Source organism: Phalangium opilio, unplaced genomic scaffold (assembly GCF_054372755.1).
Source record: "Phalangium opilio isolate 3A_F unplaced genomic scaffold, DU_Popi_V2 ptg000078l_1, whole genome shotgun sequence".
Classification (NCBI taxonomy): Eukaryota; Metazoa; Arthropoda; class Arachnida; order Opiliones; family Phalangiidae; genus Phalangium; species Phalangium opilio.
The window spans coordinates 6,598,637-6,623,732 of record NW_028324186.1 but is presented as its reverse complement, the minus strand read 5'-3'; the positions used below and the strand labels follow the sequence as shown (position 1 = coordinate 6,623,732).

Below are 25,096 nucleotides of genomic sequence, written 5' to 3'. Positions count from 1 at the left end.
TATCTTTCATGATCTAATATAGCATAATCCTACCAGGATCTACCATAGGGTAAGCCTCCAATAGCATAAAACTATCTTACAAGATCTAATGTAGCATAAACCAACCAGAATCTACCATATAAAAAGCCTACTAATTGTGTGAAAACTGCCGTAATTCCCCTTTTATGATATTAAAATGTACTATTGTTTTAACCCTGTAACTCAATACCCAATATAAAAACAGGAGAACACCTAGAACATCATCGTAGCTTAAACTACGTAAACCAGATCTCAATTAAAACTGTTTCTTTAGTATAACATAAGCATACACGGAGAGACTTCAAAATCATACAAAAAATAACAAGGGAAGGGTACGTGTAGAAACGGTCTACTAAACCTATAGAATTACCACTAAATCATACCCTAAATGTACGCAATATCCTAAAGATACACCAAATAATAACAATACAAAACATGAGTACCTAGAACCGCATCATAGGGTTATTTGAACCTTTTTCAATAAACTACGTAAACCATATCTCAATTAAAACTGTTTCTTTAGTATAACATAAGCATACACGGAGAGACTTCAAAATCATACAAAAAATAACAAGGGAAGGGTACGTGTAGAAACGGTCTACTAAACCTATAGAATTACCACTAAATCATACCCTAAATGTACGCAATATCCTAAAGATACACCAAATAATTACAATACAAAACATGAGTACCTAGAACCGCATCATAGGGTTATTTGAACCTTTTTCAATAAACTACGTAAACCATATCTAGTTCTTGTAATATACGAATAACATAAACATACATTGAGATACCTTAAAATCATACACAGAATAACATTACGGAAAGGTTGGGTGTAGAAATGGCCTATTGAACGTATTGAATCACCAATAAATCATACCCTAAATGTACACAATATCCTACAATACTACTAAGGGCACTACATACCTTTACCAAGTCACGTGACGTTATACCAATACACTGAAATATAAATTCAAATTTCGCGCCATCACCTTAATAATCAACTAAATCTTCCGCCACAACTAGTGGGCGTTACAATTCAAATTTCCCGCCAACAAAATCACGTGATACGCGACGTCATCAATCTCAATCCCTTGCAATTTCCCCTCGGGCACGGTACCATCTAGAGGAACGAGATAGATAGAAAAGGGGGGGCAACAAATGGGGCTACGTAAAGGCAGCCTGTATACCGAATTAATTCGGTATACAGGCGTCTATATTCTCTACCATATCGGACTTGCTGAACCAAGTCTTAATTCTATTCATAAACCTATATACTTAAGTCTATTCTTCAAAACCGGTGCAAAAGCACTCGCTCCGATACCGGGAATCGAACCCGGGCCTTCTGGGTGAAAGCCAGATATCCTAGCCACTAGACCATATCGGACTTGGTGAACAAAGTCTTAATTCCATTCATAAACCTATATCCTTAAGTCTATTCTTCAAAACCGGTGCAAAAGCACTCGCTCCGATACCGGGAATCAAACCCGCGCCTTCTGGGTGAAAGCCAGATATCCTAGCCACTAGACCATATCGGACTTGCTGAACTAAGTCTTAATTCCATTCATAAACCTATATCCTTAAGTCTATTCTTCAAAACCGGTGCAAAAGCACTCGCTCCGATAACGGGAATCGAACCCGGGCCTTCTGGGTGAAAGCCAGATATCATAGCCACTAGACCATATCGGACTTGCTGAAATAAGTCTTAATTCCATTCATAAACCTATATCCTTAAGTCTATTCTTCAAAACCGGTGCAAAAGCACTCGCTCCGATACCGGGAATCAAACCCGCGCCTTCTGGGTGAAAGCCAGATATCCTAGCCACTAGACCATATCGGACTTGCTGAACTAAGTCTTAATTCTATTCATAAACCTATATCCTTAAGTCTATTCTTCAAAACCGGTGCAAAAGCACTCCCTCCGATACCGGGAATCAAACCCGCGCCTTCTGGGTGTAAGCCAGATATCCTAGCCACTAGACCATATCGGACTTGCTTAACGAAGTCTTAATTCTATTCATAAACCTATATCCTTTAGTCTATTCTTCAAAACCGGTACAAAAGCACTCGCTCCGACACCGGGCCTCCTGGGTGAAAGCCAGATATCCTAGCCACTAGACCATATCGGACTGGTTTGAGCAACCCTAGATATTATTCCTATAAATGTGTCTTTAAATTTATTCTTTAAAAGCCGTACAAAGCACAGTCTCCGATACCGGGAATCGAACCCGTGCCTTCTGGGTGAAAGCCAGGTATCCTACCCACTAGACCTTATCGGACTTGCTTAAACAAGTCTTAATTCTATTCATAAACCTATATCCTTAAGTCTATTCTTTAAATGCGGTGCAAAAGCCCTCGCTCCGATACCGGAAATCGAACCCGGGCCTTCTGGGTGAAAGCCAGATATCCTAGCCACTAGACAATATCGGACTTGCTCAAACAATTCTTAATTCTATTCATAAACCTATATCCTTAAGTCTATTCTTCAAAACCGGTGCAAAAGCATTCGCTCCGACACCGGGAATCGAACCCGGGCCTTCTGGGTGAAAGCCACATATCCTAGCCACTAGACCATATCGGACTTGCTGAACCACGTCTTAATTCTATTCATAAACCTATATCCTTAAGTCTATTCTTCAAAACCGGTGCAAAAGCACTCGCTCAAATACCTAGAATCGAACCCGGGCCTTCTGGGTGAAAGCCAGATATCCTAGCCACTAGACCAAATCGGACTTGCTTAACGAAGTCTTAATTCTATTCATAAACCTATATCCTTTAGTCTATTCTTCAAAACCGGTACAAAAGCACTCGCTCCGACACCGGGCCTCCTGGGTGAAAGCCAGATATCCTAGCCACTAGACCATATCGGACTGGTTTGAGCAACCCTAGATATTATTCCTATAAATGTGTCTTTAAATTTATTCTTTAAAAGCCGTACAAAGCACAACTCCGGTACCGGTAATCGAACCCGTGCCTTCTGGGTGAAAGCCAGATATCCTAGCCACTAGACCATATCGGACTTGCTTAACGAAGTCTTAATTCTATTCATAAACCTATATCCTTTAGTCTATTCTTCAAAACCGGTACAAAAGCACTCGCTCCGACACCGGGCCTCCTGGGTGAAAGCCAGATATCCTAGCCACTAGACCATATCGGAGTGGTTTGAGCAACCCTAAATATTATTCCTATAAATGTGTCTTTAAATTTATTCTTTAAAAGCCGTACAAAGCACAGTCTCCGGTACCGGGAATCGAACCCGTGCCTTCTGGGTGAAAGCCAGGTATCCTACCCACTAGACCATATCGGACTTGCTCACCCAAGTCTTAATTCTATTCATAAACCTATACATTTAAGTCTATTCTTCAAAACCGGTGCAAAAGCACTCGCTCCGATACCTGGAATCGAACCCGGGCCTTCTGGGTGAAAGCCAGGTATCCTACCCACTAGACCATATCGGACTTGCTGAACCAAGTCTTAATTTTATTCATAAACCTATATACTTAAGTCTATTCTTCAAAACCGGTGCAAAAGCACTCGCTCCGATACCGGGAATCAAACCCGCGCCTTCTGGGTGAAAGCCAGGTATCCTACCCACTAGACCATATCGGACTTGCTGAACAAAGTCTTAATTCCATTCATAAACCTATATCCTTAAGTCTATTCTTCAAAACCGGTGCAAAAGCACTCGCTCCGATAACGGGAATCGAACCCGTGCCTTCTGGGTGAAAGCCAGATATCATAGCCACTAGACCATATCGGACTTGCTGAACTAAGTCTTAATTCCATTCATAAACCTATATCCTTAAGTCTATTCTTCAAAACCGGTGCAAAAGCACTCGCTCCGATACCGGGAATCAAACCCGCGCCTTCTGGGTGAAAGCCAGATATCCTAGCCACTAGACCATATCGGACTTGCTGAACTAAGTCTTAATTCCATTCATAAACCTATATCCTTAAGTCTATTCTTCAAAACCGGTGCAAAAGCACTCGCTCCGATAACGGGAATCGAACCCGGGCCTTCTGGGTGAAAGCCAGAGATCATAGCCACTAGACCATATCGGACTTGCTGATCTAAGTCTTAATTCCATTCATAAACCTATATCCTTAAGTCTATTCTTCAAAACCGGTGCAAAAGCACTCGCTCCGATACCGGGAATCAAACCCGCGCCTTCTGGGTGAAAGCCAGATATCCTAGCCACTAGACCATATCGGACTTGCTGAACTAAGTCTTAATTCTATTCATAAACCTATATCCTTAAGTCTATTCTTCAAAACCGGTGCAAAAGCACTCGCTCCGATACCGGGAATCAAACCCGCGCCTTCTGGGTGAAAGCCAGATATCCTAGCCACTAGACCATATCGGACTTGCTTAACGAAGTCTTAATTCTATTCATAAACCTATATCCTTTAGTCTATTCTTCAAAACCGGTACAAAAGCACTCGCTCCGACACCGGGCCTCCTGGGTGAAAGCCAGATATCCTAGCCACTAGACCATATCGGAGTGGTTTGAGCAACCCTAGATATTATTCCTATAAATGTGTCTTTAAATTTATTCTTTAAAAGCCGTACAAAGCACAGTCTCCGATACCGGGAATCGAACCCGTGCCTTCTGGGTGAAAGCCAGGTATCCTACCCACTAGACCTTATCGGACTTGCTCAACCAAGTCTTAATTCTATTCATAAACCTATATACTTAAGTCTATTCTTCAAAACCGGTGCAAAAGCACTCGCTCCGATACCGGGAATCGAACCCGGGCCTTCTGGGTGAAAGCCAGATATCCTAGCCACTAGACCATATCGGACTTGCTGAACTAAGTCTTAATTCTATTCATAAACCTATATCCTTAAGTCTATTCTTCAAAACCGGTCCAAAGCACTCGCTCCGATACCGGGAATCAAACCCGCGCCTTCTGGGTGAAAGCCAGGTATCCTAGCCACTAGACCATATCGGACTTGCTTAAACAAGTCTTAATTCTATTCATAAACCTATATCCTTAAGTCTATTCTTTAAATGCGGTGCAAAAGCACTCGCTCCGATACCGGAAATCGAACCCGGGCCTTCTGGGTGAAAGCCAGATATCCTAGCCACTAGACAATATCGGACTTGCTCAAACAAGTCTTAATTCTATTCATAAACCTATATCCTTAAGTCTATTCTTCAAAACCGGTGCAAAAGCACTCGCTCCGACACCGGGAATCGAACCCGGGCCTTCTGGGTGAAAGCCACATATCCTAGCCACTAGACCATATCGGACTTGCTGAACCAAGTCTTAATTCTATTCATAAACCTATATCCTTAAGTCTATTCTTCAAAACCGGTGCGAAAGCACTCGCTCAAATACCTAGAATCGAACCCGGGCCTTCTGGGTGAACGCCAGATATTCAAGCCACTAGACCTAATCGGACTTGCTTAACGAAGTCTTAATTCTATTCATAAACCTATATCCTTTAGTCTATTCTTCAAAACCGGTACAAAAGCACTCGCTCCGACACCGGGCCTCCTGGGTGAAAGCCAGATATCCTAGCCACTAGACCATATCGGACTGGTTTGAGCAACCCTAGATATTATTCCTATAAATGTGTCTTTAAATTTATTCTTTAAAAGCCGTACAAAGCACAACTCCGGTACCGGTAATCGAACCCGTGCCTTCTGGGTGAAAGCCAGATATCCTAGCCACTAGACCATATCGGACTTGCTTAACGAAGTCTTAATTCTATTCATAAACCTATATCCTTTAGTCTATTCTTCAAAACCGGTACAAAAGCACTCGCTCCGACACCGGGCCTCCTGGGTGAAAGCCAGATATCCTAGCCACTAGACCATATCGGACTGGTTTGAGCAACCCTAGATATTATTCCTATAAATGTGTCTTTAAATTTATTCTTTAAAAGCCGTACAAAGCACAACTCCGGTACCGGTAATCGAACCCGTGCCTTCTGGGTGAAAGCCAGATATCCTAGCCACTAGACCATATCGGACTTGCTTAACGAAGTCTTAATTCTATTCATAAACCTATATCCTTTAGTCTATTCTTCAAAACCGGTACAAAAGCACTCGCTCCGACACCGGGCCTCCTGGGTGAAAGCCAGATATCCTAGCCACTAGACCATATCGGAGTGGTTTGAGCAACCCTAGATATTATTCCTATAAATGTGTCTTTAAATTTATTCTTTAAAAGCCGTACAAAGCACTCGCTCCGATACCTGGAATCGAACCCGGGCCTTCTGGGTGAAAGCCAGGTATCCTACCCACTAGACCATATCGGACTTGCTGAACAAAGTCTTAATTCCATTCATAAACCTATATCCTTAAGTCTATTCTTCAAAACCGGTGCAAAAGCACTCGCTCCGATACCGGGAATCAAACCCGCGCCTTCTGGGTGAAAGCCAGGTATCCTACCCACTAGACCATATCGGACTTGCTGAACAAAGTCTTAATTCCATTCATAAACCTATATCCTTAAGTCTATTCTTCAAAACCGGTGCAAAAGCACTCGCTCCGATAACGGGAATCGAACCCGTGCCTTCTGGGTGAAAGCCAGATATCATAGCCACTAGACCATATCGGACTTGCTGAACTAAGTCTTAATTCCATTCATAAACCTATATCCTTAAGTCTATTCTTCAAAACCGGTGCAAAAGCACTCGCTCCGATACCGGGAATCAAACCCGCGCCTTCTGGGTGAAAGCCAGATATCCTAGCCACTAGACCATATCGGACTTGCTGAACTAAGTCTTAATTCTATTCATAAACCTATATCCTTAAGTCTATTCTTCAAAACCGGTCCAAAGCACTCGCTCCGATACCGGGAATCAAACCCGCGCCTTCTGGGTGAAAGCCAGATATCCTAGCCACTAGACCATATCGGACTTGCTTAACGAAGTCTTAATTCTATTCATAAACCTATATCCTTTAGTCTATTCTTCAAAACCGGTACAAAAGCACTCGCTCCGACACCGGGCCTCCTGGGTGAAAGCCCGATATCCTAGCCACTAGACCATATCGGACTGGTTTGAGCAACCCTAGATATTATTCCTATAAATGTGTCTTTAAATTTATTCTTTAAAAGCCGTACAAAGCACAGTCTCCGATACCGGGAATCGAACCCGTGCCTTCTGGGTGAAAGCCAGGTATCCTACCCACTAGACCTTATCGGACTTGCTCAACCAAGTCTTAATTCTATTCATAAACCTATATACTTAAGTCTATTCTTCAAAACCGGTGCAAAAGCACTCGCTCCGATACCGGGAATCGAACCCGGGCCTTCTGGGCGAAAGCCAGATATCCTAGCCACTAGACCATATCGGACTTGCTTAAACAAGTCTTAATTCTATTCATAAACCTATATCCTTAAGTCTATTCTTTAAATGCGGTGCAAAAGCACTCGCTCCGATACCGGAAATCGAACCCGGGCCTTCTGGGTGAAAGCCAGGTATCCTACCCACTAGACCATATCGGACTTGCTGAACCAAGTCTTAATTCTATTCATAAACCTATATACTTAAGTCTATTCTTCAAAACCGGTGCAAAAGCACTCGCTCCGATACCGGGAATCGAACCCGGGCCTTCTGGGTGAAAGCCAGATATCCTAGCCACTAGACCATATCGGACTTGCTGAACAAAGTCTTAATTCCATTCATAAACCTATATCCTTAAGTCTATTCTTCAAAACCGGTGCAAAAGCACTCGCTCCGATACCGGGAATCGAACCCGGGCCTTCTGGGCGAAAGCCACATATCCTAGCCACTAGACCATATCGGACTTGCTTAACGAAGTCTTAATTCTATTCATAAACCTATATCCTTTAGTCTATTCTTCAAAACCGGTACAAAAGCACTCGCTCCGACACCGGGCCTCCTGGGTGAAAGCCCGATATCCTAGCCACTAGACCATATCGGACTGGTTTGAGCAAGCCTAGATATTATTCCTATAAATGTGTCTTTAAATTTATTCTTTAAAAGCCGTACAAAGCACTGTCTCCGGTACCGGGAATTGAACCCGTGCCTTCTGGGTGAAAGCCAGGTATCCTACCCACTAGACCATATCGGACTTGCTCAACCAAGTCTTAATTCTATTCATAAACCTATATACTTAAGTCTATTCTTCAAAACCGGTGCAAAAGCACTCGCTCCGATACCGGGAATCGAACCCGGGCCTTCTGGGTGAAAGCCAGGTATCCTACCCACTAGAACATATCGGACTTGCTTAACGAAGTCTTAATTCTACTCATAAACCTATATCCTTTAGTCTATTCTTCAAAACCGGTACAAAAGCACTCGCTCCGACACCGGGCCTCCTGGGTGAAAGCCAGATATCCTAGCCACTAGACCATATCGGAGTGGTTTGAGCAACCCTAGATATTATTCCTATAAATGTGTCTTTAAATTTATTCTTTAAAAGCCGTACAAAGCACAGTCTCCGGTACCGGGAATCGAACCCGTGCCTTCTGGGTGAAAGCCAGATATCCTAGCCACTAGACCATATCGGACTGGTTTTAGAAACCCTAGATATTATTCCTATAAATGTGTCTTTAAATTTATTCTTTAAAAGCCGTACAAAGCACAGTCTCCGATACCGGGAATCGAACCCGTGCCTTCTGGGTGAAAGCCAGGTATCCTACCCACTAGACCTTATCGGACTTGCTCAACCAAGTCTTAATTCTATTCATAAACCTATATACTTAAGTCTATTCTTCAAAACCGGTGCAAAAGCACTCGCTCCGATACCGGGAATCGAACCCGGGCCTTCTGGGCGAAAGCCAGATATCCTAGCCACTAGACCATATCGGACTTGCTTAAACAAGTCTTAATTCTATTCATAAACCTATATCCTTAAGTCTATTCTTTAAATGCGGTGCAAAAGCACTCGCTCCGATACCGGAAATCGAACCCGGGCCTTCTGGGTGAAAGCCAGATATCCTAGCCACTAGACCATATCGGACTTGCTGAACAAAGTCTTAATTCCATTCATAAACCTATATCCTTAAGTCTATTCTTCAAAACCGGTGCAAAAGCACTCGCTCCGATACCGGGAATCGAACCCGGGCCTTCTGGGCGAAAGCCACATATCCTAGCCACTAGACCATATCGGACTTGCTTAACGAAGTCTTAATTCTATTCATAAACCTATATCCTTTAGTCTATTCTTCAAAACCGGTACAAAAGCACTCGCTCCGACACCGGGCCTCCTGGGTGAAAGCCAGATATCCTAGCCACTAGACCATATCGGACTTGCTCAACCAAGTCTTAATTCTATTCATAAACCTATATACTTAAGTCTATTCTTCAAAACCGGTGCAAAAGCACTCGCTCCGATACCGGGAATTGAACCCGTGCCTTCTGGGTGAAAGCCAGGTATCCTACCCACTAGACCATATCGGACTTGCTCAACCAAGTCTTAATTCTATTCATAAACCTATATACTTAAGTCTATTCTTCAAAACCGGTGCAAAAGCACTCGCTCCGATACCGGGAATCGAACCCGGGCCTTCTGGGTGAAAGCCACATATCCTAGCCACTAGACCATATCGGACTTGCTTAACGAAGTCTTAATTCTACTCATAAACCTATATCCTTTAGTCTATTCTTCAAAACCGGTACAAAAGCACTCGCTTCGACACCGGGCCTCCTGGGTGAAAGCCAGATATCCTAGCCACTAGACCATATCGGAGTGGTTTGAGCAACCCTAGATATTATTCCTATAAATGTGTCTTTAAATTTATTCTTTAAAAGCCGTACAAAGCACAGTCTCCGGTACCGGGAATCGAACCCGTGCCTTCTGGGTGAAAGCCAGGTATCCTACCCACTAGACCATATCGGACTTGCTCACCCAAGTCTTAATTCTATTCATAAACCTATACATTTAAGTCTATTCTTCAAAACCGGTGCAAAAGCACTCGCTCCGATACCTGGAATCGAACCCGGGCCTTCTGGGTGAAAGCCAGGTATCCTACCCACTAGACCATATCGGACTTGCTGAACCAAGTCTTAATTCTATTCATAAACCTATATACTTAAGTCTATTCTTCAAAACCGGTGCAAAAGCACTCGCTCCGATACCGGGAATCGAACCCGGGCCTTCTGGGTGAAAGCCAGATATCCTAGCCACTAGACCATATCGGACTTGCTGAACAAAGTCTCAATTCCATTCATAAACCTATATCCTTAAGTCTATTCTTCAAAACCGGTGCAAAAGCACTCGCTCCGATACCGGGAATCAAACCCGCGCCTTCTGGGTGAAAGCCAGATATCCTAGCCACTAGACCATATCGGACTTGCTGAACTAAGTCTTAATTCCATTCATAAACCTATATCCTTAAGTCTATTCTTCAAAACCGGTGCAAAAGCACTCGGTCCGATAACGGGAATCGAACCCGGGCCTTCTGGGTGAAAGCCAGATATCATAGCCACTAGACCATATCGGACTTGCTGAACTAAGTCTTAATTCTATTCATAAACCTATATCCTTAAGTCTATTCTTCAAAACCGGTGCAAAAGCACTCGCTCCGATACCGGGAATCAAACCCGCGCCTTCTGGGTGAAAGCCAGATATCCTAGCCACTAGACCAAATCGGACTTGCTTAACGAAGTCTTAATTCTATTCATAAACCTATATTCTTTAGTCTATTCTTCAAAACCGGTACAAAAGCACTCGCTCCGACACCGGGCCTCCTGGGTGAAAGCCAGATATCCTAGCCACTAGACCATATCGGACTGGTTTGAGCAACCCTAGATATTATTCCTATAAATGTGTCTTTAAATTTATTCTTTAAAAGCCGTACAAAGCACAGTCTCCGATACCGGGAATCGAACCCGTGCCTTCTGGGTGAAAGCCAGGTATCCTACCCACTAGACCATATCGGACTTGCTCAAAAAAGTCTTAATTCTATTCATAAACCTATATACTTAAGTCTATTCTTCCAAACCGGTGCAAAAGCACTCGCTCCGATACCGGGAATCGAACCCGGGCCTTCTGGGTGAAAGCCAGGTATCCTACCCACTAGAACATATCGGACTTGCTGAACAAAGTCTTAATTCCATTCATAAACCTATATCCTTAAGTCTATTCTTCAAAACCGGTGCAAAAGCACTCGCTCCGATACCGGGAATCGAACCCGGGCCTTCTGGGTGAAAGCCACATATCCTAGCCACTAGACCATATCGGACTTGCTGAACAAAGTCTTAATTCCATTCATAAACCTATATCCTTAAGTCTATTCTTCAAAACCGGTGCAAATGCACTCGCTCCGATACCGGGAATCGAACCCGGGCCTTCCGGATGAAAGCCAGATATCCTAGACACTAGACCATATCGGACTTGCTTAACCAAGTCTTAATTCTATTCATAAACCTATATCCTTAAGTCTATTCTTCAAAACCGGTGCAAAGCACTCGCTCCGATACCGGGAATCGAACCCGGGCCTTCTGGGTGAAAGCCAGATATCCTAGCCACTAGATTATATCGGACTTGCTTAACGAAGTCTTAATTCTATTCATAAACCTATATTCTTTAGTCTATTCTTCAAAACCGGTACAAAAGCACTCGCTCCGACACCGGGCCTCCTGGGTGAAAGCCAGATATCCTAGCCACTAGACCATATCGGACTGGTTTGAGCAACCCTAGATATTATTCCTATAAATGTGTCTTTAAATTTATCCTTTAAAAGCCGTACAAAGCACAGTCTCCGATACCGGGAATCGAACCCGTGCCTTCTGGGTGAAAGCCAGGTATCCTACCCACTAGACCTTATCGGACTTGCTCAACCAAGTCTTAATTCTATTCATAAACCTATATACTTAAGTCTATTCTTCAAAACCGGTGCAAAAGCACTCGCTCCGATACCGGGAATCGAACCCGGGTCTTCTGGGTGAAAGCCAGATATCCTAGCCACTAGACCATATCGGACTTGCTGAACAAAGTCTTAATTCCATTCATAAACCTATATCCTTAAGTCTATTCTTAAAAACCGGTGCAAAAGCACTCGCTCCGATACCGGAAATCGAACCCGGGCCTTCTGGGCGAAAGCCACATATCCTAGCCACTAGACCATATCGGACTTGCTTAACGAAGTCTTAATTCTATTCATAAACCTATATCCTTTAGTCTATTCTTCAAAACCGGTACAAAAGCACTCGCTCCGACACCGGGCCTCCTGGGTGAAAGCTAGATATCCTAGCCACTAGACCATATCGGACTGCTTTGAGCAACCCTAGATATTATTCCTATAAATGTGTCTTTAAATTTATTCTTTAAAAGCCGTACAAAGCACTGTCTCCGGTACCGGGAATTGAACCCGTGCCTTCTGGGTGAAAGCCAGGTATCCTACCCACTAGACCATATCGGACTTGCTCAAAAAAGTCTTAATTCTATTCATAAACCTATATACTTAAGTCTATTCTTCAAAACCGGTGCAAAAGCACTCGCTCCGATACCGGGAATCGAACCCGGGCCTTCTGGGTGAAAGCCAGGTATCCTACCCACTAGAACATATCGGACTTGCTGAACAAAGTCTTAATTCCATTCATAAACCTATATCCTTAAGTCTATTCTTCAAAACCGGTGCAAAAGCACTCGCTCCGATACCGGGAATCGAACCCGGGCCTTCTGGGTGAAAGCCACATATCCTAGCCACTAGACCATATCGGACTTGCTGAACAAAGTCTTAATTCCATTCATAAACCTATATCCTTAAGTCTATTCTTCAAAACCGGTGCAAATGCACTCGCTCCGATACCGGGAATCGAACCCGGGCCTTCCGGATGAAAGCCAGATATCCTAGACACTAGACCATATCGGACTTGCTTAACCAAGTCTTAATTCTATTCATAAACCTATATCCTTAAGTCTATTCTTCAAAACCGGTGCAAAGCACTCGCTCCGATACCGGGAATCGAACCCGGGCCTTCTGGGTGAAAGCCAGATATCCTAGCCACTAGATTATATCGGACTTGCTTAACGAAGTCTTAATTCTATTAATAAACCTATATTCTTTAGTCTATTCTTCAAAACCGGTACAAAAGCACTCGCTCCGACACCGGGCCTCCTGGGTGAAAGCCAGATATCCTAGCCACTAGACCATATCGGACTGGTTTGAGCAACCCTAGATATTATTCCTATAAATGTGTCTTTAAATTTATTCTTTAAAAGCCGTACAAAGCACAGTCTCCGATACCGGGAATCGAACCCGTGCCTTCTGGGTGAAAGCCAGGTATCCTACCCACTAGACCTTATCGGACTTGCTCAACCAAGTCTTAATTCTATTCATAAACCTATATACTTAAGTCTATTCTTCAAAACCGGTGCAAAAGCACTCGCTCCGATACCGGGAATCGAACCCGGGCCTTCTGGGCGAAAGCCAGATATCCTAGCCACTAGACCATATCGGACTTGCTTAAACAAGTCTTAATTCTATTCATAAACCTATATCCTTAAGTCTATTCTTTAAATGCGGTGCAAAAGCACTCGCTCCGATACCGGAAATCGAACCCGGGCCTTCTGGGTGAAAGCCAGGTATCCTACCCACTAGACCATATCGGACTTGCTGAACCAAGTCTTAATTCTATTCATAAACCTATATACTTAAGTCTATTCTTCAAAACCGGTGCAAAAGCACTCGCTCCGATACCGGGAATTGAACCCGGGCCTTCTGGGTGAAAGCCAGATATCCTAGCCACTAGACCATATCGGACTTGCTGAACAAAGTCTTAATTCCATTCATAAACCTATATCCTTAAGTCTATTCTTAAAAACCGGTGCAAAAGCACTCGCTCCGATACCGGGAATCGAACCCGGGCCTTCTGGGCGAAAGCCACATATCCTAGCCACTAGACCATATCGGACTTGCTTAACGAAGTCTTAATTCTATTCATAAACCTATATCCTTTAGTCTATTCTTCAAAACCGGTACAAAAGCACTCGCTCCGACACCGGGCCTCCTGGGTGAAAGCCCGATATCCTAGCCACTAGACCATATCGGACTGGTTTGAGCAACCCTAGATATTATTCCTATAAATGTGTCTTTAAATTTATTCTTCAAAAGCCGTACAAAGCACTGTCTCCGGTACCGGGAATTGAACCCGTGCCTTCTGGGTGAAAGCCAGGTATCCTACCCACTAGACCATACCGGACTTGCTCAACCAAGTCTTAATTCTATTCATAAACCTATATACTTAAGTCTATTTTTCAAAACCGGTGCAAAAGCACTCGCTCCGATACCGGGAATCGAACCCGGGCCTTCTGGGTGAAAGCCAGGTATCCTACCCACTAGAACATATCGGACTTGCTGAACAAAGTCTTAATTCCATTCATAAACCTATATCCTTAAGTCTATTCTTCAAAACCGGTGCAAAAGCACTCGCTCCGATACCGGGAATCGAACCCGGACCTTCTGGGTGAAAGCCAGATATCCTAGACACTAGACCATATCGGACTTGCTTAACCAAGTCTTAATTCTATTCATAAACCTATATCCTTAAGTCTATTCTTCAAAACCGGTGCAAAAGCGCTCGCTCCGATACCGGGAATCGAACCCGGTCCTTCTGGGTGAAAGCCACATATCCTAGCCACTAGACCATATTGGACTTGCTGAACAAAGTCTTAATTCCATTCATAAACCTATATCCTTAAGTCTATTCTTCAAAACCGGTGCAAATGCACTCGCTCCGATACCGGGAATCGAACCCGGGCCTTCTGGGTGAAAGCCAGATATCCTAGCCACTAGATTATATCGGACTTGCTTAACGAAGTCTTAATTCTATTCATAAACCTATATCCTTTAGTCTATTCTTCAAAACCGGTACAAAAGCACTCGCTCCGACACCGGGCCTCCTGGGTGAAAGCCAGATATCCTAGCCACTAGACCATATCGGAGTGGTTTGAGCAACCCTAGATATTATTCCTATAAATGTGTCTTTAAATTTATTCTTTAAAAGCCGTACAAAGCACAGTCTCCGGTACCGGGAATCTAACCCGTGCCTTCTGGGTGAAAGCCAGGTATCCTACCCACTAGACCATATCGGACTTGCTCACCCAAGTCTTAATTCTATTCATAAACCTATACATTTAAGTCTATTCTTCAAAACCGGTGCAAAAGCACTCGCTCCGATACCTGGAATCGAACCCGGGCCTTCTGGGTGAAAGCCAGGTATCCTACCCACTAGACCATATCGGACTTGCTGAACCAAGTCTTAATTCTATTCATAAACCTATATACTTAAGTCTATTCTTCAAAACCGGTGCAAAAGCACTCGCTCCGATACCGGGAATCGAACCCGGGCCTTCTGGGTGAAAGCCACATATCCTAGCCACTAGACCATATCGGACCTGCTGAGCAAAGTCTTAATTCCATTCATAAACCTATATCCTTAAGTCTATTCTTCAAAACCGGTGCAAATGCACTCGCTCCGATACCGGGAATCGAACCCGGGCCTTCTGGGTGAAAGCCAGATATCCTAGACACTAGACCATATCGCACTTGCTTAACCAAGTCTTAATTCTATTCATAAACCTATATCCTTAAGTCTATTCTTCAAAACCGGTGCAAAGCACTCGCTCCGATACCGGAAATCGAACCCGGGCCTTCTGGGTGAAAGCCAGGTATCCTACCCACTAGACCATATCGGACTTGCTGAACCAAGTCTTAATTCTATTCATAAACCTATATACTTAAGTCTATTCTTCAAAACCGGTGCAAAAGCACTCGCTCCGATACCGGGAATCGAACCCGGGCCTTCTGGGTGAAAGCCAGATATCCTAGCCACTAGACCATATCGGACTTGCTGAACAAAGTCTTAATTCCATTCATAAACCTATATCCTTAAGTCTATTCTTAAAAACCGGTGCAAAAGCACTCGCTCCGATACCGGGAATCGAACCCGGGCCTTCTGGGCGAAAGCCACATATCCTAGCCACTAGACCATATCGGACTTGCTTAACGAAGTCTTAATTCTATTCATAAACCTATATCCTTTAGTCTTTTCTTCAAAACCGGTACAAAAGCACTCGCTCCGACACCGGGCCTCCTGGGTGAAAGCCCGATATCCTAGCCACTAGACCATATCGGACTGGTTTGAGCAACCCTAGATATTATTCCTATAAATGTGTCTTTAAATTTATTCTTTAAAAGCCGTACAAAGCACTGTCTCCGGTACCGGGAATTGAACCCGTGCCTTCTGGGTGAAAGCCAGGTATCCTACCCACTAGACCATATCGGACTTGCTCAACCAAGTCTTAATTCTATTCATAAACCTATATACTTAAGTCTATTCTTCAAAACCGGTGCAAAAGCACTCGCTCCGATACCGGGAATCGAACCCGGGCCTTCTGGGTGAAAGCCAGGTATCCTACCCACTAGAACATATCGGACTTGCTGAACAAAGTCTTAATTCCATTCATAAACCTATATCCTTAAGTCTATTCTTCAAAACCGGTGCAAAAGCACTCGCTCCGATACCGGGAATCGAACCCGGGCCTTCTGGGTGAAAGCCAGGTATCCTACCCACTAGACCATATCGGACTTGCTGAACCAAGTCTTAATTCTATTCATAAACCTATATACTTAAGTCTATTCTTCAAAACCGGTGCAAAAGCACTCGCTCCGATACCGGGAATTGAACCCGGGCCTTCTGGGTGAAAGCCAGATATCCTAGCCACTAGACCATATCGGACTTGCTGAACAAAGTCTTAATTCCATTCATAAACCTATATCCTTAAGTCTATTCTTAAAAACCGGTGCAAAAGCACTCGCTCCGATACCGGGAATCGAACCCGGGCCTTCTGGGCGAAAGCCACATATCCTAGCCACTAGACCATATCGGACTTGCTTAACGAAGTCTTAATTCTATTCATAAACCTATATCCTTTAGTCTATTCTTCAAAACCGGTACAAAAGCACTCGCTCCGACACCGGGCCTCCTGGGTGAAAGCCCGATATACTAGCCACTAGACCATATCGGACTGGTTTGAGCAACCCTAGATATTATTCCTATAAATGTGTCTTTAAATTTATTCTTCAAAAGCCGTACAAAGCACTGTCTCCGGTACCGGGAATTGAACCCGTGCCTTCTGGGTGAAAGCCAGGTATCCTACCCACTAGACCATACCGGACTTGCTCAACCAAGTCTTAATTCTATTCATAAACCTATATACTTAAGTCTAATTTTCAAAACCGGTGCAAAAGCACTCGCTCCGATACCGGGAATCGAACCCGGGCCTTCTGGGTGAAAGCCAGGTATCCTACCCACTAGAACATATCGGACTTGCTGAACAAAGTCTTAATTCCATTCATAAACCTATATCCTTAAGTCTATTCTTCAAAACCGGTGCAAAAGCACTCGCTCCGATACCGGGAATCGAACCCGGACCTTCTGGGTGAAAGCCAGATATCCTAGACACTAGACCATATCGGACTTGCTTAACCAAGTCTTAATTCTATTCATAAACCTATATCCTTAAGTCTATTCTTCAAAACCGGTGCAAAAGCGCTCGCTCCGATACCGGGAATCGAACCCGGTCCTTCTGGGTGAAAGCCACATATCCTAGCCACTAGACCATATTGGACTTGCTGAACAAAGTCTTAATTCCATTCATAAACCTATATCCTTAAGTCTATTCTTCAAAACCGGTGCAAATGCACTCGCTCCGATACCGGGAATCGAACCCGGGCCTTCTGGGTGAAAGCCAGATATCCTAGCCACTAGATTATATCGGACTTGCTTAACGAAGTCTTAATTCTATTCATAAACCTATATCCTTTAGTCTATTCTTCAAAACCGGTACAAAAGCACTCGCTCCGACACCGGGCCTCCTGGGTGAAAGCCAGATATCCTAGCCACTAGACCATATCGGAGTGGTTTGAGCAACCCTAGATATTATTCCTATAAATGTGTCTTTAAATTTATTCTTTAAAAGCCGTACAAAGCACAGTCTCCGGTACCGGGAATCTAACCCGTGCCTTCTGGGTGAAAGCCAGGTATCCTACCCACTAGACCATATCGGACTTGCTCACCCAAGTCTTAATTCTATTCATAAACCTATACATTTAAGTCTATTCTTCAAAACCGGTGCAAAAGCACTCGCTCCGATACCTGGAATCGAACCCGGGCCTTCTGGGTGAAAGCCAGGTATCCTACCCACTAGACCATATCGGACTTGCTGAACCAAGTCTTAATTCTATTCATAAACCTATATACTTAAGTCTATTCTTCAAAACCGGTGCAAAAGCACTCGCTCCGATACCGGGAATCGAACCCGGGCCTTCTGGGTGAAAGCCACATATCCTAGCCACTAGACCATATCGGACCTGCTGAGCAAAGTCTTAATTCCATTCATAAACCTATATCCTTAAGTCTATTCTTCAAAACCGGTGCAAATGCACTCGCTCCGATACCGGGAATCGAACCCGGGCCTTCTGGGTGAAAGCCAGATATCCTAGACACTAGACCATATCGCACTTGCTTAACCAAGTCTTAATTCTATTCATAAACCTATATCCTTAAGTCTATTCTTCAAAACCGGTGCAAAGCACTCGCTCCGATACCGGAAATCGAACCCGGGCCTTCTGGGTGAAAGCCAGGTATCCTACCCACTAGACCATATCGGACTTGCTGAACCAAGTCTTAATTCTATTCATAAACCTATATACTTAAGTCTATTCTTCAAAACCGGTGCAAAAGCACTCGCTCCGATACCGGGAATCGAACCCGGGCCTTCTGGGTGAAAGCCAGATATCCTAGCCACTAGACCATATCGGACTTGCTGAACAAAGTCTTAATTCCATTCATAAACCTATATCCTTAAGTCTATTCTTAAAAACCGGTGCAAAAGCACTCGCTCCGATACCGGGAATCGAACCCGGGCCTTCTGGGCGAAAGCCACATATCCTAGCCACTAGACCATATCGGACTTGCTTAACGAAGTCTTAATTCTATTCATAAACCTATATCCTTTAGTCTATTCTTCAAAACCGGTACAAAAGCACTCGCTCCGACACCGGGCCTCCTGGGTGAAAGCCCGATATCCTAGCCACTAGACCATATCGGACTGGTTTGAGCAACCCTAGATATTATTCCTATAAATGTGTCTTTAAATTTATTCTTTAAAAGCCGTACAAAGCACTGTCTCCGGTACCGGGAATTGAACCCGTGCCTTCTGGGTGAAAGCCAGGTATCCTACCCACTAGACCATATCGGACTTGCTCAACCAAGTCTTAATTCTATTCATAAACCTATATACTTAAGTCTATTCTTCAAAACCGGTGCAAAAGCACTCGCTCCGATACCGGGAATCGAACCCGGGCCTTCTGGGTGAAAGCCAGGTATCCTACCCACTAGAACATATCGGACTTGCTGAACAAAGTCTTAATTCCATTCATAAACCTATATCCTTAAGTCTATTCTTCAAAACCGGTGCAAAAGCACTCGCTCCGATACCGGGAATCGAACCCGGACCTTCTGGGTGAAAGCCACATATCCTAGCCACTAGATTATATCGGACTTGCTGACCATAGTCTTAATTCCATTCATAAACCTATATACTTAAGTCTATTCTTCAAAACCGGTGCAAAAGCACTCGCTCCGATACCGGGAAGCGAACGCGGGCCTTCTGGGTGAAAGCCAGATATCCTAGACACTAGACCATATCGGACTTGCTTAACCAAGTCTTAATTCTATTCATAAACCTATATCCTTAAGTCTATTCTTCAAAACCGGTGCAAAAGCACTCGCTCCGATACCGGGAATCGAACCCGGGCCTTCTGGGTGAAAGCCACATATCCTAGCCACTAGACCATATCGGACTTGCTGAACAAAGTCTTAATTCCATTCATAAACCTATATCCTTAAGTCTATTCTTCAAAACCGGTGCAAATGCACTCGCTCCGATACCGGGAATCGAACCCGGGCTTTCTGGGTGAAAGCCAGATATCCTAGACACTAGACCATATCGGACTTGCTTAACCAAGTCTTAATTCTATTCATAAACCTATATCCTTAAGTCTATTCTTCAAAACCGGTGCAAAGCACTCGCTCCGACACCGGGCCTCCTGGGTGAAAGCCAGATATCCTAGCCACTAGACCATATCGGAGTGGTTTGAGCAACCCTAGATATTATTCCTATAAATGTGTCTTTAAATTTATTCTTTAAAAGCCGTACAAAGCACAGTCTCCGGTACCGGGAATCTAACCCGTGCCTTCTGGGTGAAAGCCAGGTATCCTACCCACTAGACCATATCGGACTTGCTCACCCAAGTCTTAATTCTATTCATAAACCTATACATTTAAGTCTATTCTTCAAAACCGGTGCAAAACCACTCGCTCCGATACCTGGAATCGAACCCGGGCCTTCTGGGTGAAAGCCAGGTATCCTACCCACTAGACCATATCGGACTTGCTGAACCAAGTCTTAATTCTATTCATAAACCTATATACTTAAGTCTATTCTTCAAAACCGGTGCAAAAGCACTCGCTCCGATACCGGGAATCGAACCCGGGCCTTCTGGGTGAAAGCCACATATCCTAGCCACTAGACCATATCGGACCTGCTGAGCAAAGTCTTAATTCCATTCATAAACCTATATCCTTAAGTCTATTCTTCAAAACCGGTGCAAATGCACTCGCTCCGATACCGGGAATCGAACCGGGCCTTCTGGGTGAAAGCCAGATATCCTAGACACTAGACCATATCGGACTTGCTTAACCAAGTCTTAATTCTATTCATAAACCTATATCCTTAAGTCTATTCTTCAAAACCGGTGCAAAGCACTCGCTCCGATACCGGCAATCGAACCCGGGCCTTCTGGGTGAAAGCCAGATATCCTAGCCACTAGACCATATCGGACTTGCTTAACGAAGTCTTAATTCTATTCATAAACCTATATCCTTTAGTCTATTCTTCAAAACCGGTACAAAAGCACTCGCTCCGACACCGGGCCTCCTGGGTGAAAGCCAGATATCCTAGCCACTAGACCATATCGGAGTGGTTTGAGCAACCCTAGATATTATTCCTATAAATGTGTCTTTAAATTTATTCTTTAAAAGCCGTACAAAGCACAGTCTCCGGTACCGGGAATCTAACCCGTGCCTTCTGGGTGAAAGCCAGGTATCCTACCCACTAGACCATATCGGACTTGCTCACCCAAGTCTTAATTCTATTCATAAACCTATACATTTAAGTCTATTCTTCAAAACCGGTGCAAAAGCACTCGCTCCGATACCTGGAATCGAACCCGGGCCTTCTGGGTGAAAGCCAGGTATCCTACCCACTAGACCATATCGGACTTGCTGAACCAAGTCTTAATTCTATTCATAAACCTATATCCTTAAGTCTATTCTTCAAAACCGGTGCAAAAGCACTCGCTCCGATACCGGGAATCGAACGCGGGCCTTCTGGGTGAAAGCCAGATATCCTAGACACTAGACCATATCGGACTTGCTTAACCAAGTCTTAATTCTATTCATAAACCTATATCCTTAAGTCTATTCTTCAAAACCGGTGCAAAAGCACTCGCTCCGATACCGGGAATCGAACCCGGGCCTTCTGGGTGAAAGCCACATATCCTAGCCACTAGACCATATCGGACTTGCTGAACAAAGTCTTAATTCCATTCATAAACCTATATCCTTAAGTCTATTCTTCAAAACCGGTGCAAATGCACTCGCTCCGATACCGGGAATCGAACCCGGGCCTTCTGGGTGAAAGCCAGATATCCTAGACACTAGACCATATCGGACTTGCTTAACCAAGTCTTAATTCTATTCATAAACCTATATCCTTAAGTCTATTCTTCAAAACCGGTGCAAAGCACTCGCTCCGATACCGGGAATCGAACCCGGGCCTTCTGGGTGAAAGCCAGATATCCTAGCCACTAGATTATATCGGACTTGCTTAACGAAGTCTTAATTCTATTCATAAACCTATATCCTTTAGTCTATTCTTCAAAACCGGTACAAAAGCACTCGCTCCGACACCGGGCCTCCTGGGTGAAAGCCAGATATCCTAGCCACTAGACCATATCGGAGTGGTTTGAGCAACCCTAGATATTATTCCTATAAATGTGTCTTTAAATTTATTCTTTAAAAGCCGTACAAAGCACAGTCTCCGGTACCGGGAATCTAACCCGTGCCTTCTGGGTGAAAGCCAGGTATCCTACCCACTAGACCATATCGGACTTGCTCACCCAAGTCTTAATTCTATTCATAAACCTATACATTTAAGTCTATTCTTCAAAACCGGTGCAAAAGCACTCGCTCCGATACCTGGAATCGAACCCGGGCCTTCTGGGTGAAAGCCAGGTATCCTACCCACTAGACCATATCGGACTTGCTGAACCAAGTCTTAATTCTATTCATAAACCTATATACTTAAGTCTATTCTTCAAAACCGGTGCAAAAGCACTCGCTCCGATACCGGGAATCGAACCCGGGCCTTCTGGGTGAAAGCCACATATCCTAGCCACTAGACCATATCGGACCTGCTGAGCAAAGTCTTAATTCCATTCATAAACCTATATCCTTAAGTCTATTCTTCAAAACCGGTGCAAATGCACTCGCTCCGATACCGGGAATCGAACCCGGGCCTTCAGGGTGAAAGCCAGATATCCTAGACACTAGACCATATCGGACTTGCTTAACCAAGTCTTAATTCTATTCATAAACCTATATCCTTAAGTCTATTCTTCAAAACCGGTGCAAAGCACTCGCTCCGATACCGGCAATCGAACCCGGGCCTTCTGGGTGAAAGCCAGATATCCTAGCCACTAGACCATATCGGACTTGCTTAACGAAGTCTTAATTCTATTCATAAACCTATATCCTTTAGTCTATTCTTCAAAACCGGTACAAAAGCACTCGCTCCGACACCGGGCCTCCTGGGTGAAGGCCAGATATCCTAGCCACTAGACCATATCGGAGTGGTTTGAGCAACCCTAGATATTATTCCTATAAATGTGTCTTTAAATTTATTCTTTAAAAGCCGTACAAAGCACAGTCTCCGGTACCGGGAATCGAACCCGTGCCTTCTGGGTGAAAGCCAGGTATCCTACCCACTAGACCATATGGGACTTGCTCACCCAAGTCTTAATTCTATTCATAAACCTATACATTTAAGTCTATTCTTCAAAACCGGTGCAAAAGCTCTCGCTCCGATACCTGGAATCGAACCCGGGCCTTCTGGGTGAAAGCCAGGTATCCTACCCACTAGACCATATCGGACTTGCTGAACCAAGTCTTAATTCTATTCATAAACCTATATACTTAAGTCTATTCTTCAAAACCGGTGCAAAAGCACTCGCTCCGATACCTGGAATCGAACCCGGGCCTTCTGGGTGAAAGCCAGGTATCCTACCCACTAGACCATATCGGACTTGCTGAACCAAGTCTTAATTCTATTCATAAACCTATATACTTAAGTCTATTCTTCAAAACCGGTGCAAAAGCACTCGCTCCGATACCGGGAATCGAACCCGGGCCTTCTGGGTGAAAGCCACATATCCTAGCCACTAGACCATATCGGACCTGCTGAGCAAAGTCTTAATTCCATTCATAAACCTATATCCTTAAGTCTATTCTTCAAAACCGGTGCAAATGCACTCGCTCCGATACCGGGAATCGAACCCGGGCCTTCTGGGTGAAAGCCAGATATCCTAGACACTAGACCATATCGGACTTGCTTAACCAAGTCTTAATTCTATTCATAAACCTATATCCTTAAGTCTATTCTTCAAAACCGGTGCAAAGCACTCGCTCCGATACCGGCAATCGAACCCGGGCCTTCTGGGTGAAAGCCAGATATCCTAGCCACTAGACCATATCGGACTTGCTTAACGAAGTCTTAATTCTATTCATAAACCTATATCCTTTAGTCTATTCTTCAAAACCGGTACAAAAGCACTCGCTCCGACACCGGGCCTCCTGGGTGAAAGCCAGATATCCTAGCCACTAGACCATATCGGAGTGGTTTGAGCAACCCTAGATATTATTCCTATAAATGTGTCTTTAAATTTATTCTTTAAAAGCCGTACAAAGCACAGTCTCCGGTACCGGGAATCTAACCCGTGCCTTCTGGGTGAAAGCCAGGTATCCTACCCACTAGACCATATCGGACTTGCTCACCCAAGTCTTAATTCTATTCATAAACCTATACATTTAAGTCTATTCTTCAAAACCGGTGCAAAAGCACTCGCTCCGATACCTGGAATCGAACCCGGGCCTTCTGGGTGAAAGCCAGGTATCCTACCCACTAGACCATATCGGACTTGCTGAACCAAGTCTTAATTCTATTCATAAACCTATATCCTTAAGTCTATTCTTCAAAACCGGTGCAAAAGCACTCGCTCCGATACCGGGAATCGAACGCGGGCCTTCTGGGTGAAAGCCAGATATCCTAGACACTAGACCATATCGGACTTGCTTAACCAAGTCTTAATTCTATTCATAAACCTATATCCTTAAGTCTATTCTTCAAAACCAGTGCAAAAGCACTCGCTCCGATACCGGGAATCGAACCCGGGCCTTCTGGGTGAAAGCCACATATCCTAGCCACTAGACCATATCGGACTTGCTGAACAAAGTCTTAATTCCATTCATAAACCTATATCCTTAAGTCTATTCTTCAAAACCGGTGCAAATGCACTCGCTCCGATACCGGGAATCGAACCCGGGCCTTCTGGGTGAAAGCCAGATATCCTAGACACTAGACCATATCGGACTTGCTTAACCAAGTCTTAATTCTATTCATAAACCTATATCCTTAAGTCTATTCTTCAAAACCGGTGCAAAGCACTCGCTCCGATACCGGGAATCGAACCCGGGCCTTCTGGGTGAAAGCCAGATATCCTAGCCACTAGATTATATCGGACTTGCTTAACGAAGTCTTAATTCTATTCATAAACCTATATCCTTTAGTCTATTCTTCAAAACCGGTACAAAAGCACTCGCTCCGACACCGGGCCTCCTGGGTGAAAGCCAGATATCCTAGCCACTAGACCATATCGGAGTGGTTTGAGCAACCCTAGATATTATTCCTATAAATGTGTCTTTAAATTTATTCTTTAAAAGCCGTACAAAGCACAGTCTCCGGTACCG

At 44.1% G+C, this 25,096-nt stretch overlaps 40 non-coding genes across 40 annotated transcripts; all 40 read right to left on the bottom strand.

Moving 5' to 3' along the window:
- Positions 1-1,333: 1,333 nt before the first annotated feature.
- TRNAE-UUC (transfer RNA glutamic acid (anticodon UUC)) lies at positions 1,334-1,405 on the bottom strand. The gene has a single exon. It is a non-coding gene; the product is annotated as a tRNA-Glu (tRNA).
- A 230-nt stretch (positions 1,406-1,635) lies between these two features.
- Positions 1,636-1,707, bottom strand: TRNAE-UUC (transfer RNA glutamic acid (anticodon UUC)). The gene has a single exon. It is a non-coding gene; the product is annotated as a tRNA-Glu (tRNA).
- Positions 1,708-3,706: 1,999 nt separating this feature from the next.
- On the bottom strand, positions 3,707-3,778 carry TRNAE-UUC (transfer RNA glutamic acid (anticodon UUC)). Its single transcript has one exon. It is a non-coding gene; the product is annotated as a tRNA-Glu (tRNA).
- Positions 3,779-4,749: 971 nt separating this feature from the next.
- On the bottom strand, positions 4,750-4,821 carry TRNAE-UUC (transfer RNA glutamic acid (anticodon UUC)). The gene has a single exon. It is a non-coding gene; the product is annotated as a tRNA-Glu (tRNA).
- A 1,695-nt stretch (positions 4,822-6,516) lies between these two features.
- On the bottom strand, positions 6,517-6,588 carry TRNAE-UUC (transfer RNA glutamic acid (anticodon UUC)). Its single transcript has one exon. It is a non-coding gene; the product is annotated as a tRNA-Glu (tRNA).
- Positions 6,589-7,256: 668 nt separating this feature from the next.
- On the bottom strand, positions 7,257-7,328 carry TRNAE-UUC (transfer RNA glutamic acid (anticodon UUC)). The gene has a single exon. It is a non-coding gene; the product is annotated as a tRNA-Glu (tRNA).
- A 230-nt stretch (positions 7,329-7,558) lies between these two features.
- TRNAE-UUC (transfer RNA glutamic acid (anticodon UUC)) lies at positions 7,559-7,630 on the bottom strand. Its single transcript has one exon. It is a non-coding gene; the product is annotated as a tRNA-Glu (tRNA).
- Positions 7,631-8,737: 1,107 nt separating this feature from the next.
- Positions 8,738-8,809, bottom strand: TRNAE-UUC (transfer RNA glutamic acid (anticodon UUC)). Its single transcript has one exon. It is a non-coding gene; the product is annotated as a tRNA-Glu (tRNA).
- A 79-nt stretch (positions 8,810-8,888) lies between these two features.
- Positions 8,889-8,960, bottom strand: TRNAE-UUC (transfer RNA glutamic acid (anticodon UUC)). The gene has a single exon. It is a non-coding gene; the product is annotated as a tRNA-Glu (tRNA).
- A 519-nt stretch (positions 8,961-9,479) lies between these two features.
- TRNAE-UUC (transfer RNA glutamic acid (anticodon UUC)) lies at positions 9,480-9,551 on the bottom strand. Its single transcript has one exon. It is a non-coding gene; the product is annotated as a tRNA-Glu (tRNA).
- Positions 9,552-10,069: 518 nt separating this feature from the next.
- On the bottom strand, positions 10,070-10,141 carry TRNAE-UUC (transfer RNA glutamic acid (anticodon UUC)). The gene has a single exon. It is a non-coding gene; the product is annotated as a tRNA-Glu (tRNA).
- A 971-nt stretch (positions 10,142-11,112) lies between these two features.
- On the bottom strand, positions 11,113-11,184 carry TRNAE-UUC (transfer RNA glutamic acid (anticodon UUC)). Its single transcript has one exon. It is a non-coding gene; the product is annotated as a tRNA-Glu (tRNA).
- A 229-nt stretch (positions 11,185-11,413) lies between these two features.
- TRNAE-UUC (transfer RNA glutamic acid (anticodon UUC)) lies at positions 11,414-11,485 on the bottom strand. Its single transcript has one exon. It is a non-coding gene; the product is annotated as a tRNA-Glu (tRNA).
- A 367-nt stretch (positions 11,486-11,852) lies between these two features.
- Positions 11,853-11,924, bottom strand: TRNAE-UUC (transfer RNA glutamic acid (anticodon UUC)). The gene has a single exon. It is a non-coding gene; the product is annotated as a tRNA-Glu (tRNA).
- Positions 11,925-12,593: 669 nt separating this feature from the next.
- TRNAE-UUC (transfer RNA glutamic acid (anticodon UUC)) lies at positions 12,594-12,665 on the bottom strand. The gene has a single exon. It is a non-coding gene; the product is annotated as a tRNA-Glu (tRNA).
- A 229-nt stretch (positions 12,666-12,894) lies between these two features.
- On the bottom strand, positions 12,895-12,966 carry TRNAE-UUC (transfer RNA glutamic acid (anticodon UUC)). Its single transcript has one exon. It is a non-coding gene; the product is annotated as a tRNA-Glu (tRNA).
- A 367-nt stretch (positions 12,967-13,333) lies between these two features.
- On the bottom strand, positions 13,334-13,405 carry TRNAE-UUC (transfer RNA glutamic acid (anticodon UUC)). Its single transcript has one exon. It is a non-coding gene; the product is annotated as a tRNA-Glu (tRNA).
- A 230-nt stretch (positions 13,406-13,635) lies between these two features.
- Positions 13,636-13,707, bottom strand: TRNAE-UUC (transfer RNA glutamic acid (anticodon UUC)). The gene has a single exon. It is a non-coding gene; the product is annotated as a tRNA-Glu (tRNA).
- Positions 13,708-14,678: 971 nt separating this feature from the next.
- Positions 14,679-14,750, bottom strand: TRNAE-UUC (transfer RNA glutamic acid (anticodon UUC)). Its single transcript has one exon. It is a non-coding gene; the product is annotated as a tRNA-Glu (tRNA).
- Positions 14,751-15,268: 518 nt separating this feature from the next.
- TRNAE-UUC (transfer RNA glutamic acid (anticodon UUC)) lies at positions 15,269-15,340 on the bottom strand. Its single transcript has one exon. It is a non-coding gene; the product is annotated as a tRNA-Glu (tRNA).
- Positions 15,341-15,720: 380 nt separating this feature from the next.
- Positions 15,721-15,792, bottom strand: TRNAE-UUC (transfer RNA glutamic acid (anticodon UUC)). The gene has a single exon. It is a non-coding gene; the product is annotated as a tRNA-Glu (tRNA).
- A 669-nt stretch (positions 15,793-16,461) lies between these two features.
- TRNAE-UUC (transfer RNA glutamic acid (anticodon UUC)) lies at positions 16,462-16,533 on the bottom strand. The gene has a single exon. It is a non-coding gene; the product is annotated as a tRNA-Glu (tRNA).
- Positions 16,534-16,612: 79 nt separating this feature from the next.
- Positions 16,613-16,684, bottom strand: TRNAE-UUC (transfer RNA glutamic acid (anticodon UUC)). The gene has a single exon. It is a non-coding gene; the product is annotated as a tRNA-Glu (tRNA).
- Positions 16,685-17,655: 971 nt separating this feature from the next.
- TRNAE-UUC (transfer RNA glutamic acid (anticodon UUC)) lies at positions 17,656-17,727 on the bottom strand. Its single transcript has one exon. It is a non-coding gene; the product is annotated as a tRNA-Glu (tRNA).
- A 518-nt stretch (positions 17,728-18,245) lies between these two features.
- On the bottom strand, positions 18,246-18,317 carry TRNAE-UUC (transfer RNA glutamic acid (anticodon UUC)). The gene has a single exon. It is a non-coding gene; the product is annotated as a tRNA-Glu (tRNA).
- Positions 18,318-18,697: 380 nt separating this feature from the next.
- Positions 18,698-18,769, bottom strand: TRNAE-UUC (transfer RNA glutamic acid (anticodon UUC)). Its single transcript has one exon. It is a non-coding gene; the product is annotated as a tRNA-Glu (tRNA).
- Positions 18,770-19,740: 971 nt separating this feature from the next.
- Positions 19,741-19,812, bottom strand: TRNAE-UUC (transfer RNA glutamic acid (anticodon UUC)). The gene has a single exon. It is a non-coding gene; the product is annotated as a tRNA-Glu (tRNA).
- Positions 19,813-20,480: 668 nt separating this feature from the next.
- Positions 20,481-20,552, bottom strand: TRNAE-UUC (transfer RNA glutamic acid (anticodon UUC)). The gene has a single exon. It is a non-coding gene; the product is annotated as a tRNA-Glu (tRNA).
- A 228-nt stretch (positions 20,553-20,780) lies between these two features.
- On the bottom strand, positions 20,781-20,852 carry TRNAE-UUC (transfer RNA glutamic acid (anticodon UUC)). The gene has a single exon. It is a non-coding gene; the product is annotated as a tRNA-Glu (tRNA).
- Positions 20,853-21,521: 669 nt separating this feature from the next.
- On the bottom strand, positions 21,522-21,593 carry TRNAE-UUC (transfer RNA glutamic acid (anticodon UUC)). The gene has a single exon. It is a non-coding gene; the product is annotated as a tRNA-Glu (tRNA).
- Positions 21,594-21,672: 79 nt separating this feature from the next.
- TRNAE-UUC (transfer RNA glutamic acid (anticodon UUC)) lies at positions 21,673-21,744 on the bottom strand. Its single transcript has one exon. It is a non-coding gene; the product is annotated as a tRNA-Glu (tRNA).
- Positions 21,745-21,822: 78 nt separating this feature from the next.
- On the bottom strand, positions 21,823-21,894 carry TRNAE-UUC (transfer RNA glutamic acid (anticodon UUC)). Its single transcript has one exon. It is a non-coding gene; the product is annotated as a tRNA-Glu (tRNA).
- A 518-nt stretch (positions 21,895-22,412) lies between these two features.
- Positions 22,413-22,484, bottom strand: TRNAE-UUC (transfer RNA glutamic acid (anticodon UUC)). The gene has a single exon. It is a non-coding gene; the product is annotated as a tRNA-Glu (tRNA).
- Positions 22,485-22,713: 229 nt separating this feature from the next.
- On the bottom strand, positions 22,714-22,785 carry TRNAE-UUC (transfer RNA glutamic acid (anticodon UUC)). Its single transcript has one exon. It is a non-coding gene; the product is annotated as a tRNA-Glu (tRNA).
- Positions 22,786-23,454: 669 nt separating this feature from the next.
- On the bottom strand, positions 23,455-23,526 carry TRNAE-UUC (transfer RNA glutamic acid (anticodon UUC)). The gene has a single exon. It is a non-coding gene; the product is annotated as a tRNA-Glu (tRNA).
- Positions 23,527-23,605: 79 nt separating this feature from the next.
- On the bottom strand, positions 23,606-23,677 carry TRNAE-UUC (transfer RNA glutamic acid (anticodon UUC)). Its single transcript has one exon. It is a non-coding gene; the product is annotated as a tRNA-Glu (tRNA).
- A 78-nt stretch (positions 23,678-23,755) lies between these two features.
- On the bottom strand, positions 23,756-23,827 carry TRNAE-UUC (transfer RNA glutamic acid (anticodon UUC)). The gene has a single exon. It is a non-coding gene; the product is annotated as a tRNA-Glu (tRNA).
- Positions 23,828-24,496: 669 nt separating this feature from the next.
- Positions 24,497-24,568, bottom strand: TRNAE-UUC (transfer RNA glutamic acid (anticodon UUC)). Its single transcript has one exon. It is a non-coding gene; the product is annotated as a tRNA-Glu (tRNA).
- A 79-nt stretch (positions 24,569-24,647) lies between these two features.
- Positions 24,648-24,719, bottom strand: TRNAE-UUC (transfer RNA glutamic acid (anticodon UUC)). Its single transcript has one exon. It is a non-coding gene; the product is annotated as a tRNA-Glu (tRNA).
- A 78-nt stretch (positions 24,720-24,797) lies between these two features.
- On the bottom strand, positions 24,798-24,869 carry TRNAE-UUC (transfer RNA glutamic acid (anticodon UUC)). Its single transcript has one exon. It is a non-coding gene; the product is annotated as a tRNA-Glu (tRNA).
- Between the last annotated feature and the right edge of the window lie 227 nt (positions 24,870-25,096).